Consider the following 14,664-nt stretch of genomic DNA (forward strand, 5'->3'; position numbering starts at 1 on the left):
TGGTTACGGTTATATTATAGCTTTGAGCAAGCGTTTTCCTAGCGGTGTCAGTGTCATCTTCTCAGTCACTTTTCCTGTTAGTCATCAGTTGAATCACTTCAAATGACTTGACCTGAATGTAGCAGTTAGCACGCCCGTGCTAGTTGGCTAATTGCTAGCAGCTGCTAATCTTCAGTGCTCCTGGCTGGAAGCACAAGTTTCTTCATTGTGACGCGCAGTTGCCTCACACTTTGGCTCTCCTGCTCGTGTTCCTCTCCCCCGACACTGGGTGATTATTTGGCTATCAGGTTTGAGTTCACGTCATCCCCCCCACACCCTCCTCCAGGACTGGTCTCATCAGCCCCAGCTGACTGGACTCCACCAGAACCGTCCCGCTCCTCGAGGGTCACTCCCCTCCGGGCTGCACCGGGGGGTGGTCATGCACACTGATTAGATTAGGCAGCTCCCCCCCGCTGTTCTCCGCTCCTGTGCCCCCCCCCACGCTCTCAGTTAAGCCCCACTCGGGGCTCCAGTGACCACCAGCGGCCCTCCACCCTGCCTCGGTGGGTTCTTGACTCTGACAAAGCCTCGCCCTGCTCTTTTCACTGCCTCTTTGAGAGACAGAATGACTTGTGGTGGTGGTGGGGAGGGCGGGGGCCGTCTGTCGGGTGAAATGAGGAGAAAGAATCTGGGGTTTTTGTGGCGACCGGGGGTCCGTCTCCTGGGAATGTGCGGCAGACGGAGGGTGGGTTTGCAGCTGCATGGCCTCCAGCACTTTCTCTGCCCCCCTGAGCCGGACTGGCTCATTAAACCCGACTGGTTCTTTAAATCAGTTCAAGTCAGACCTCCCCCCCTCTATCTTGTCATTTTATTTCCCTCGCTGTTTTGTTTGAAATCTTTATTGAACTGCTCAGCTGTATTCAAACACCGCAAGGTCTGTTCAGGGTGATAAGAGTGTCATGTGACCTGGAGCAGCTTTGTGGGGTGATGAGGGAGGCACTCGCCGTGGCGGTGTTGTTTCCCCAAATCTGGTTTGATAGTTCAGAAAACCAGCCATTTCTCATGTTGGAGCGAACAGAAACAAAGGGCAAGGTGGGGCCCGGGGGCCAGAGATGGCCCTTCGGCTGCAATTGTCATTATGTCAGATTGCAACAGGAAATATTTTCTTCAATGTTTAAACATTGAATAACATTATTGATTCACCTGAATCATTATTTTAGGAAAACATTTTCATCAGTTTTGTTGATTGATTTGCTCATGACTTAATTCAAAAATGTAATTTTATTTCTTACATTCCTATTATAATTTATTTTCTTGAGAAATCTTGAAAAAAAATTGACGTTTCATATCATTTTATATTAAAATAATACAGCTTGTAATCTAATGTCTTCAATGTCTAAGTGCTGTTATTGATTTTTATGGATATGTTTTGTTGAATTTGATAATTTCATATCATTAAAATGAAATTATCATGCCTATATTTCTCACATGACTTGACGATCATCAAATCATTATTTTGGATTGTTTTCCTTTAGTTTTGCTAAATATGTATGGAGACCTTCATCTATTTAAATTTGAATATTTTTCCTTATAGATTTATTGATTCTAACATTTAGGTGTTCAAAAATGTATATATAACGATAGTCTTAATTCTTTTGACGTCTTTGATTTCGAATATTTCCATATCATTTGTATACTTTCCCCCTCATTAGTTGACGTCTAAAATATGAATATGATGAAGCGTTTCTCTCCTAAATATGTTACTGAGCCAGACCGGACTCGTAACTCATGACTCGCCTGGTCATGATGGTGATGGTCTGATAGCCAGGTCGCTGCAGCAGGACGGCCCAGTTTGGCCCCAGATCCACAGAGTGGCCGCTCAGATCAGGTTCTGGATGCTCTTCTTCTGTCAGGGGTCAGGAGTGTGATCAGACTCAAGCGGACTTTTGACTCGACTGGAGCTTCAGACATTCGCTCAGAGCTCCCTGGTCGTGCAGTGCAGCCTTCTGGTGAAAGAGAGTATGAGGTGGAGCCTGGCAGCGTCTGAGGAAAACATGAGACAAAAGAAGGTGAGGCTTTTAGTTTCACAATTAACTGGAGCAGTCGAGGGTCAGACATCTGTGATCCATCTCTCCGAGGGCTGGCGTCTGCCGGACCCCTCGCCCTCCTCCCTCCCTCACACTCGCTGGTCTGTTGTGTCACGGCAGCTTGTTTTTATTTGCTTGTGGAAAGCTTTGGGAGAAAGCTGGACAGCACAGGTGGTTATTGTCACTTCATCTCCAGAGTCGACTTCCTGTCTCTTCGTAAGAGTTTCAGAGTTCAGCCACAGAACTCCTGAAGTTCTCCTCAAAAATAAAGACAAATGAATCAAGTGAATCAGATACTGAAGTACTAGACCCTCAGGTACCATTGATATCTAACAATAACAATAACATCAATGGCTTGTTACAATCAGTCTGCAATTTAGGTGAAGAAGACGACTAGCGGTGTAAGATTACACAAGATTTTAGCTAAAATATACTTTGTTGTGATATTGTCTGGGTATTAAACACTAAGAGATTCTCCATCGTCCATTCGTTGACGTCAACAAAATCTTGGAAAAGAACTGAAGTTTGATCAGCTGAGTCAAAAACACCTTGAATTCCAGAAGGAATGCTTTTGACAGTGGAAGAACTGACTCCCTGCTGACAAGTCTGCAGGGAGGGGTTCACTTTATCAAACAGAAGGACAGGCTTCGAAGTCAACCGGAGTGATGTGTGGAGGAGTTTGAGTTAAGAGGACAAGCTCAGGTGGTGTGGACACATGGAGAGGAGAGACAGGGGACATGTTAGCCGTGGAAGTAAAAGGAGAGGAAGACGGCCAATGGGCTTCATGGAGGAGATGAAGGAGGAGACCAGGGAGGAGGATGGAGATAGTTTAAGGTGGAAGAGACTGACTGCTGTGGAAGCTCCTGACAGGAGATGCTGATCAGAGAAATACAATAAATGGGATCAATGGTCAGAGATTCTGTTGCCGAACCGTCTGACCTGCCGCCTCTGATCCTAGGTGGCGCTGCACCGATGTGAGTCAGGGGTTAGGCAGGTCGTCGTAATGTTAGGTCTTGTGTCTTCTCTCCCCCTGGTCTTTCCTCTCTCTTGATCTCTCGGCAATCACCTGCCCGCTGAGTGACTGCGAGATGATGTCATCTGTGTGTGTGCGCGGTCTGTGTTCGACACACCCCCGGGAGGAAATTGGACAGAGTGGATAATGATGGCTGGAGCGTGGAGTCAGAGTTAAACACCTTTTGCTTTGGGACTGGTTTTGTCTCATCTGATGACGACAATCTGGGAAACTCTGGAGAAGATGAGAGGGGTCACTGTTTTCAGAGCAGCTCTCACCTTCCATGTTGAACGGGCTGAAACCACCAACATGTTCTCAATCAAATGTCCTGGATGAGACGTGATATAACTCCCAATACAGTGCGGCACACAAACTTATACATCCATTTTACTTTCATTATTATGCAGCACTTTGTTCATCAGGAACGTTTTTCTGGATGACGCTTGAATACAAATAGAATTAAAAACCTTTAACAATATTTCAATATAAAAGATGCAGATTTGAACCAACTTTAATTGTAGTGTGTAAAATATGTTTTTACCTGGGAACAGAAATCAGAAAGCATTCAGTTGAAAATGTTAAAATGTTAAATATACAGTACATTTTATTTATCATTTATAACACCTCGCAATGCGCATCAGTGCATTAAATATGATTTTTAATGCTGAAGTATGCATTGTTTATTACCATGGTAAACGTAAAAGTATTTTTAAATATAAGCACCAAAGAGAGAAACCAAGTGTGTAAATGGTGATTCGGGAGAGAATATTGATAAAGTTTGGCTGCGACTTAGTGAGACGATGAACTCCCTGCCACATTTTTTGAGTTTCCTTTATGCATTTCAAAACGCTCTGCTGTGGAAGAGTGTCAGCCCCAGCTGTTGGACTGTGACCAGACCCTCCATGTTAACGTGTTATCTTCATCTGGAACTTCAGCCTCTTGATCGGATCGTTGAACCTGTTGAGGTGTCGGTGGTCCATGTGATATGGAAGCAGAGCTACTCAACAGCCTCTCTCCCCTTCTTTGAAGAGCTGATGCTAAAGCTCCTCAAAGCCCTTCTGTCTGGACGCAGCTCCTAAAAATAAGGTGTGTTAAATGCAACGCAGCTGCCGAGCCAGCAGCGCCGCTCTCGGCCGCCTCGTTTGTCTTCATCGTTTTTGTGTCTTTGGTCGTACGTGTCAGTCTCTGATGTAACAGTCGGCAAACATCTGCTGTGACACCGGAGCTGCTGCCGAGGTTTCGTGGTGCTGATGCAGCAATAGTTTCCGACAGAGTGTCTCTCTCTCTCTCTCTCTCTCTCTGGTCATTGCCATGGAGCAAATCAAACATTCCACGAGGACCAATTGTTCCTGAAATGTTTTCCAGGTTCTGGAGGAAGCGTGGTAGAGCTTAAGCTTTTAGTTTCGATTCAATATCCTTTATTGGTCCCATGCTAGAGAGCTGAGCGCGATCCTCCCCTCACTCGTGAACAAGACCCTGGACGCAGCTTTCCGAAATTGTCTTCCTTTCCCTCTGACCTTCACCTGTCTTGATCGTCCTCCGGAGTCACACCTTTCCCCTTCCTGTTGGCATTCACCACATCCATCCGTTGACAGTCAACAGTAAGAAATATGGTTGGCCGAAAAAAAATATGATTGACTCTGATGGATGAAATAAAGGTCAGTAGTCGTATAATAACCGTGGACGGCAGGTTGAAAATGTCTCACAAAATTGGACCTCAGAATAAAACAAAAATAATGAATGGTTCAAGAATAATAATAATAATGAGACAAAAAATGTAACTACACTATAAATTGCAGATATCATAGTCTTTGGCTTCAGAATAGTTATCTTGGTAATGTTTATAGTTGGAGTAAATATTTTTTACAGAAGTCAGCTACAGAAAAAACAAAACGTTTGTAAGTTGACAGCTATGACTCCATGAAAGAAATTTAAATTAAGCTCACAGTAAATTCAGCGCCCAATGTTTGCCAATCCTGCTAATGCAGGTGCCATAAGCCAAGCGCTGCTCCCACCGGTCCATTACTGGTGAGTGAAGAGTCGTCCATTAGTTAATCTTCTACATGCTGGGGTTGAGTCCTCATCTATTTACATGCGGCGTTTATTGATGCTCCGCTGTTCAATCAGCCGAGATATTGATCAGGAGCTTGTAGCATTTCACGGAAGTTAGGCTTTGTTTCAGCTCAACACTGTGAGGTCACAGTTCAGCCCACTCTCAGTTTAGCTAGTGTAAACGGTGTGTGAGCCGTCCTCTGGCTCCTCTGCTAATAAAAGGTGAGCGCGTTTGAACTTTGGAGTGTGACGCACAATTTATACTGCGAGCTGTTGTTTTCTATAACTTTTCTTGAAAGTTTGAAAACCATAAGCAAAACAGTGTGACACTCAAAGCAAATGTAGCGACAGTTCATTTGGAACTGGGGTCAACAAAATGGCTGCTTTAGCTTTATTGCCGCTCCAACAACAAATAGTTGTCAATTAAACGAACTTAAAAACTCCAGTTTGTTGTACTTTTGTCCAATGTTTTCGATCTCTGTTTTTCCTGACTTGCATCGGATGAAGGAAATGACGTTATAAACAGCAAGTGTCTCTTGAATGCAGCCATAAACGCAGTGATGCTGACCGGTTTTCTCTTCGGCTACAGCGGCATGTTTGTGCTACTCCACTAGCATCCGATCGGAATGTTGATAGAAAGACTCTTTGACTTGGTACAAGTGAAAGAGACGCGCACAGAAATAGGCTTGTGTTTCTAGAACGCAGCCAACCGGTCCATGTTTGCTATTTTCTCTAACAAGGCTCGGTGTTCATCACGCTCTCAGCTCATGGGCCTGCTGAGGCACTGAGGGAACCAGCTGGAGGGAATTCTTGATAAGACGGTGTCGTGTTGACTGCTGACTGACGTGTTCTTCTGGGTGAAGGACAAAATCAATGACATAAAAAATGTGAATGTGCTGAGTCACTTTGATTACATAACTGGTGTTGTCAATGGCACCACCAAGAGGGAGCGGCGGACCTGCATCACGTCTGCAAACATCAGCGTCTCTTCTCTTTTACGAACATGTGAAAGCACTTAGGGGTACTTGAGGTGCTCCTCGGTCTCCAAGCTGGAAATCTTCTGCCTCTGCTCAGCTCTGCTTCTGTCCTTCTGAACTCATCGTTGTTTCAACATCTCTGCAGGGACCAAAGACGTCGCCCAACCTGTGTCTCCGAGGGCTCCGGGAGAAGATTCAGATCTGCAGGTTTGAGGTCTTTCTTTCGTTCCCATCTGGAGCTGATGTTGAGAACAGAAGGTTTCCTGCTTCGCTTGTTAATGCCTTATTGGCCACCTGCTAGTTGTTAGTGGACCTGCAGACTGTTGAGGCTCGCAGGTGTTGATGACATCACTTCCTCAACTCAGTCCGCCGGGATTAAAGCTGCGCTCCACCTTCACTCCTCGGAAGCAGTTTGGAATGAAGTCAGGTTTGTTTATGTCCAAGTCACAACTAGGCTCAGAGATGGTCCACTGCGGGGATGGAACAATCTCCCGGCGACACCGGCGAGTGAAGTCAGTGGTGTTCCGGCTGAACACAAGTCAACAGGAAGTGGCAGCTGACGTGAAGGTCCACTATTTTCAGAGCAAAGTGACAGAGGATGGTTCTGTTTATTGTCTCTTCGGGGGGTTTCCACTTCCAAATGACCTTGCCAGGTGGTCCGGCTCCGTATCTCCCGCTCCATTGTTTGCCTTCATATTGGAAAAACAGAACCCCGCCCCCGTTGTCTCCACACACCCCCGACTTCCTCCTCCATCCAAATAATTACACCAGGCTGATTCTGCCCTGAAAACAGCCGTAACGGAGTGTGTTTGGTCTGTTCTGTCAACAGGCTGACTCTATGTTGTTGGCTGGCCTTACTCTTGATTCATCCAGAGCTTAACCTGAATTGATGAGTCCGGTTCAGCTGCGGTTCTTCAGACTCACGTTGGTTGGTTTGGTTTAACAAGTCTTTAACAACCCGCTGCTTGATCTCACATCGACTCTGAAGTGGGCTGGTTGTGGATCAGAGAGACGGACAGCCTTCAGTCATGAGCACTGAAGGAAGAGCTGAGCTAGAAGCCAAAGCTTTCCACTGAACTGAATTTCTCCTTTCACCTGTGGGCACCAGCTTTGACCCAGGAAGTGGACTCTTTTAGGGAGAGAGGTTCAGTCATCCAGGAGAGACTCAGAGGAGATTGTCCTCGAAGCCAGGAGGAGACTGTCTAAATGTCTCTGGACGCCTTCCTAGTCAGGTACTCAACTCTTCAGCCCCCTGAAGAGCTGGAGGTGGTTTCTGGTGGATTTTCGTGTTGTGCTTGTGAAAAAAGTTCACCTAAGTTTCTGACCGTGGAATCCGACACATACCTCTGCCAGTCTTGAATTAGCATTGTGCTAAAGGGATCATCCCCATGAGATTACAGAACCTTCTCCACCATTGTCTTTATGGTGGCGCTCGGATCCATGTCCCTCTCTGTGTTCCTTCTAGTGCACCTCTTTTTCCCCAACAGTCGGCTGGAAGCTCAAAACGTTGTGTCTGCATCCTGTCATCGGTTTCGGGGGTAGATTCCCGTCTGTTGTGTCACCAGGAAGCAAAAGTGTCAGGCATATTTGTGCTGGTGTTTGACTCTTCAACTGTCCCTGTCTGCCAGTGAAAACACTCTGTGTTGTCTTCCTTGCCTGCAGCCAGCTTGACAATAGCAACTCACTCCTGCCTGCTCACCTTTCCTGTCCCCCGTCTCTCGACTCCCCCTCTCCAGCTGACATGTTTTGCCAATAGCCAGAGAGCTGCTGAGATGATATCACCGGTGTTATGTGAAACCACTCTGGTGCCAGCGCTGTGCTTACTTTTGATTTGCAGCAGAGTATCCGGTTAAGCTCAGAGTGCCCACAACAGCCATGGCTCTGGGGCTCGTGGGGTGTCGGTTTGCAGTGGTTGTTTTGTGGGAAAGCGGGTCTGGGAGCAGCAGGTCAGGTAGGATTCTACCACGCTCATCTCCCGCACAAGCGAGAACAATGCTCCCCAACCCTCCGGAGATCCGACAAATACCTTCCACCGAGCTTTGCGGAGCACACCATTTCCTGCCCGGTCTGGGTTTTCAAGTGACTTTTCTCCTGCAACCCCCTGCGTTTATGGATCCCCGGGCTGTTTGCAAGGTGGGGCTGGAAATGGTTAAGAATAATGGAGACAGTGTTGCGCCTGAGGGCCTCAGACCCGGAGCTCCCACAGTTGGGAACCAGAGAAGCACTGGGGCTCCTCGCTCCGTCAGCACTCGGAGGAAGGAGGTGTGAAGAATGTAGCCCCTAATTTCTACAAGTCATATTTCACCCTCGTTGTAGAACATTGATTTAGGGCTCAGAAAATAAACTCAGCGGCGAAGAAGTCTCCATCAGATCAGGTTTTATGTCTGGAGGAGGAGCCGCTGAAGTTGAAGCAGTTGCAGTGGTTTTACTAGCAGGACGTCCACAACACACGAGACTGTCAAAGACTACATCAAATTCTCAGACATAGACATTGAAAACTGAATTTAAAACTTATTTAAAGCTTATTTTAGAGTTGCCATATCGTGGTTCAACAGTTGTACAACTCTATTGGAATTTCTTGCATCTATATCATGGCACATTGACCGATGAATATGGAACTCACAAGTGAAAATATGATTGTTTATTGTGGCCGAATGAGGGCTTGCCATCCACAGCAACCATACTCTGGATCTCCAGATGGCTTCTGTGCACGTTGACTTGTGCATATTTGCTAGATGAGTCCGGTGTGACACAATGAGATTGAAGAGTGCTGCTGTTTCCAAAGAGTTTGTTGACTGAAACTAATATGAAGCCTCCAGGGGGCGTGAGGAAGTGAGTGTGTAAACGTGTTTTCTGTAAAGTGTTTTCCTTCTGAGCCAAGTTGGAGTCAGAAGCTTTTTTATTTCCACAAAGCCTCTCTTCCGAAGAGAGGCAGCACTTGTGTCTTATCTCCTCTCTGATGTCGTTCCTCGGCTCCTTTAATCCCGAACTCAAACAGCCTGGGCCCATGTTTAACTGCCAAACCTACGTAGGCAAACCAGGAAAATAACCTCCCCGTGGCACTGGCCGGACCCCACCCTGAGCCCGGCGGTCCACTCGGGCCACCCACTTTGACGTGTCAGATGGTCTCTGTTTGCCGTGGCTCTCTTAACCTCCAGAGCTGGTTGGTGTGACGGTGGATGAGACCAGACCAGAGACGGTGGACCAGATGCGGACCAACTGTCCCGTCCACCTCTGGGCAGATGTTTCCAGAAGAAACCTGTGGCCACACAGGGCCAGATAAAATAAAGCTGACTGGAAATGAAGAGAAACGGCCTCCAGAGAGGGCTGGGGTTTGTTTTTCTTTCCCCCTCGCACACCATTTGTTCCCGGCTGAAGGTGTCGGGCTGCCGGCCCTGTCACTACCTCCGCCCCCTCCACACCTCTCGCAGGTGTCCTTCCTGTGCTGGAGCTCGCAGCGCCGCGATACTTCCCACGCTCCCGCCTGCCGTCTTCTGGACCTCAGTGTTGGGATTTCCTTCCCTGCAGCCCCCTCATGTTTACACTCTGGTGGTCCCTAGCGTCACGCCTCCACACTCAGTTATGACAGCTCGCAAGGGTTGAGGTGGTCTACATGTTCACAGTGAAACAGTGGCTTTCATGGTCAGTGTGGCGACCTCTTCTGTTCAGGAGGATGTTGCAAACAAAGCTGGACCATAAGCCGGTCGACTGTTAGCATTGCCTTGCCTCCAGCTTCCTCTTCACCACACTGCTGTGTTGTATAGAAGGTCAGCTTTAGAGACGATGACCATCTATTTAGAGAAAGCACAACCTGGCTGTCTCTTTTAGCTAATCTCTCCGACTTATTTGCACAATAATAATGAATGTTCCCAACAGTCCACCATCAGGAAACCTCATTTTCCTTTGGTGTTATTTTGATGTGTTGTTCTGGTCGTAGTGTTGAAGCTTGTGGAGGAGTCATCCTCAATAAAAAATACCATAGACAGTTTAGTGTCGTGAGAACTGATTGGCTTTGGTTGTGATGGTCAAACTCTTATATTGGAGGAAGGGACAGCGCACAGCGCGAGTGGAGGTTTCCACCCAAAAGGACTTGGCGGATCTCCATGGACGATGATGGTTAGAACCTACTCCAGAGTCGATGCAGTACCCCAACGTTCAGGACGTCTCCCTCACTGTTTGAATGGGAGGAGGCCCTGGGTCAGACCCGGGACTTGCTAGAGAGGTGGTGTCCCCGTGACCTCAGATAAGGCGGAGATAAGCGCACCTTCCCCCCCGAGCACTTCCCTCTGACATTATCCTGGAGTTAAGTCAGGTTTCATCTGTGGCAGCTGGGACGGAGCTCTTAATGATGATGACATCATCGTGATTGTTTTAGTGCTCAGTGGGAAAGCGTGATTCTCTATAGCCGACCTGAAGATGCACTGCTCTGTCCTCCACACCAGCCTCAGGTTTACCATCATCAGATCCTGGCCCAGTCTTCAACCTGATCTGCCGTGCTGATGTTCCTGGAGTGGAAACTCCGGCAGCTTCCTCCATCTATCTTCCATCTCTTTTCCACTCTCCCCTCCTCCGCTGACGCAACGCTCATGGCTCCGATTGAAAACACGTGGAGAGAGGGGGGAAAAAAAAGCCATTCAGATATCCAAAGCTGGTTTCCTGAGCCAAAATCAAACATTTGGTTTCTGTAACATGAATCAGATCCTTCCTGACACGGTCCTGCAGGGTTCTGGAAATGTCCGGGCTTCAGGTGGAGCCACCCCGAACCTGTTGAGTCACGACAGAGTCGTCCATCTCCCGGGTAGCAGGTGGTTTTATATCGCTGAGATGTGACCCTTGTGTTGCTCCAGAGAAGCGCAAAACAAAAGGGTTAAACCTGCATGTCATTGTCTCGCTGCAGGAATTCCCCAGACCAGTCCGGATCAATGCTAATTCCATGAGTGTGCGCCCAGACGACAGTAGCGGCCATCATCTGTGATCAATACAACAATCAGTATTTGTGCACAACAAGCAGCCGAGCAAAGGACCAGACGCTCTGTTCTGTTTCATGTTAGCTCTGGTTACTCAGCACTCAGAGCTCTGATGTGTCGTCAGAGGAAGCCGACCAGAGTGCTGCTCTGGAGTGGACCTCCTCTGTCAGCAAAGGCTGTGAAGAGGAGGGGCTCTGGCTGATTCTTCACCAATGTTTCGTTGGAGAAGCAGGGATGCAGTTTGGCGCGCGACACTGGTGCGGCTGACACAACGCAGACCCTCACATCAAACAGCCGAGGATCAAAAAGGTCTGCGCAGTCGAAGTCACGAACGCAGCAAAGCCGGACCAAGCTTGCCGCTGGACTGCAGGTCGTCCATCTCTCGCCATCTGCTCGGCGGTATTGTGTAGATCAGAGGGACGATGAAGGACAGCCATGTGGAAACAGGCGGATCACAGATCCAGCTCAAGATGGGGATGCACTTTATGAAGACCATCAATCCTTCAGTCCAGCTGTCTGATCTTCAGGGAACAGAATACAAGGTGTGTCGAGGAGCAACTGCAGAATTGAGATTTATAAAAGCAACAAATAATGAATGAATACAATTTAGCTGCGGCGTACTGAGATTTGGTGAGAAGGAAAGCAGCAGTGGAAAGTGAAAGTGAACCTAGAGTCCAGACTGTGTAAAGGTTTACGTGTCGTTTCTTGTGCGGTGCTTCTAGTTTTCTAGTGTGACTGTTGAGTTGGTTGTTTTCGACTCTGTCTCAGCTCTCTGTAAACAAAACTGTGTCCGTGTGACAAGGCAGCCCTCTTCACCTCAGAGCGCCTCATTAACTCCCACCCAGCTCACAACCGCAGCGTCTGGATGAGTCACGGCTGTTAATGGGGTCAGAGGAGTGGCTTTATGAGGTCCGAGGTACAAACAAGCTGCGTAACAAGCCGCCAGTCCAGAGCTGATAAACGTCCGCTTCCTCTGCAGCTATCGGCTTCTCTTCCTGTTTGACCTTTCCCCGTCCTCATATGGAACGTATTTGGGCTTCCTGAGCCGGCTGCCTCTTATCCTGGCACACTTTGGAAGAAGAAAATCCTTGACAGTGAAGCCAGAGGAGAAGCATCAGAGTGGGTGTGGGTCCTCGCAGAGAGGGATGTTAATGAGCAAATGGCTTGAAAATGCTGGAGAGAAGAAACTCTGTTGTTTTAACCCAGATTCTCCAGCCACCGTGTGGTTCCTCTGGAGAAGTGTGGCTGCACTTCCAGCCAATCACAGGAGGGCAATCCTGTCCAGGGGGAGGGGCTCGGAGGGGGGAGGGTCGGCGAGGCGTTAAAGCCGAGCGGAGGAGGAGAGCCGGGGCACAGAAGCCACATCTCCTGGAGCGCTGGACTTCTCCTGGACCCAATGGAGTCAGGTTTGTTTTCTTCTGCTGTCTCCACATGTGGGATCTGGGTCTAAATATTATGTTTAGGGTCGGGCAGATGTTTAGAAGTGCGCGCTGGAAACGCTGACTTCTGCTCCCTGACGGACTGTGATTATATTTTCCCCAAACAAAAGCCAGGACAACAGAAACCTGTCTGTCGCCGGAGACTCGCTCGGACGTTGCTCCATCACGCTCACGTCCTTCTGTTTAGCAAGTCTTCATCCTTACAAACAGTTGCCGCGGCAACCTGTTTTTGTTGCATCCATTCGTATGTAGATATGGCTGTTTTGTTCTTGGAACACAAAAGGCTGAGTGGACACCAGTTGTTTAGGAAGGCTTCAGAATCACCGGCTTCTTGACGTCTCTGGAGGATAGTTAGAAGAAGACTTGTTCACTGGCGCGGAAGCATCCTGGAACCTTCTCAATACATGCCTCACTTACGGTGATGTTTGTGAGGGCTCGGCTCCTCACAGTAGCACTGCATGCAGCTCTACTCTGAGTCTCATAACAAATCTCACCTCACTGTGTTTCACGGTATCAATGTTTGATCCAGATTATTGACGACTTCCAGCTGCATCGAGCTTTATAACTGTTCCAATGACGTGCAACGTAGGATGGTAGAGGAGGTTACCACCTTCCTTGCCTCTGATTGGCTGGAATCCCGCTTGTCTCCTCACCAATTGCAAACAGAGTTATTGTACTGATGAATGAACAACGTGATATAAAACGTTTGCCTATGCTCAAACAAAGAAACGCCACTGAAAACTCCAATTGCAAGGCGGAGGAACAGCACCTCACAGAACGGTGGTGGTAGGAAGGTGGTACCTTCCTCTTCCATCCTACGCTGACAGGAGTGTGCGTGGTGATTGAAGAAGCTCGAGATCTCCTGAGTCGTGGTGCGGTCAAGACCTTCACCGCACCAAACATGGCAGCCAGCCATACAACGATGCTTGGCGCCGTATTTGAAACGTGTAGCAGCGCTATGCTGTCATGCTAGCTGCCGCTAACATGCAGCTTTTTTTGCTGAATGAGTCAATCAGAACCAACCCATAATCTGAGAGGGTCAGGATCAGGAGCTGGGTTTAAGACTCGTAGGTCAGATTGTCAGCCGAGTCACGGCAGGTTTATCCATGACTTGATTCACTCGTACTTCCTCAGACTGTGTTTGAGTGGACGATGCTAAAGGGAAGCTAACGCCGGACTCACGTGGTCCTCCTCAGACTGACTGGTTGGGTTCCCGACTGGACCCGGCTCCTCAGTGAGACTCCTCATGAGTGACTTCACGGTGACCCCGAACTTCTGAGTTAGCTTTGAGCGGAAAAATCTATTTGTTCTGTGGCTATTGACTGGCAGCTAATGGCTGATCAACCCCGACGGACCGTTTGACCACCGCCATTGTCCTGCCGTCCACTTTGCCACGTCCAGTTCCTCCAGTGCCGCGCTCGTGAAAGGGAATTTAATTAAGAGGAAACCTGATCTGTGGAGACACGCCCCCCCGCTCACGCTGCCTAGTGCGGGTCAGGTGTGTGTGTGTGTGTGTGTGTGTGTGTGTGTGTGTGTGTGTGTGTGTGTGTGTGTGTGTGTGTGTGTGTGTGTGTGTGTGTGTGTGTGTGTGTGTGTGTGTGTGTGTGTGTGTGTGTGTGTGTGTGTGTGTGTGTGTGTGTGTGTGTGTGTGTGTGTGTGTGTGTGTGTGTGTGTGTGTGTGTGTGTGTGTGTGTGTGAGTCGGGGGTGCAGACTGAAGGCTGTAAACTGTGTGTGTGTGTATGTGTGAGCCGACCTTCCAGTAATCCCCGGTGTTTCTTTTGGGAGTGTAAAAGGCATCAATCCTGGTCCAGACGAGCCGGCTTATCTCCAGAACCTTCACCCGCATCTCAGTCCGACTGAGAGAGGAGCAGGTAGCTGCAGTGCGACCCTGACCTCAGGGGTCGAAGGTTAAGTGTCCAGGACTGTGCTTTGTGCCCAGCTGCTTTGAATTGCTGGAGTGTTTTCAACATTTCTCCCGTCCGAGAGGAATTAGTCTCCGCGACTGGGCCGGCAAACGTTTGACCCGAATACTTCAAACCGCCGGAGCCGGAGGAAGAAAAGTTTGTCTTCAGTCGTCATGTCAAACATCGGCCTCATCAAGGAGCCGCTGGGGAGGTGGGAGAGAGGGGGGGTGCTGGGGGTGGGGTGGG

This window comes from Synchiropus splendidus, chromosome 1 (assembly GCF_027744825.2).
Source record: "Synchiropus splendidus isolate RoL2022-P1 chromosome 1, RoL_Sspl_1.0, whole genome shotgun sequence".
NCBI lineage: Eukaryota > Metazoa > Chordata > Actinopteri > Syngnathiformes > Callionymidae > Synchiropus > Synchiropus splendidus.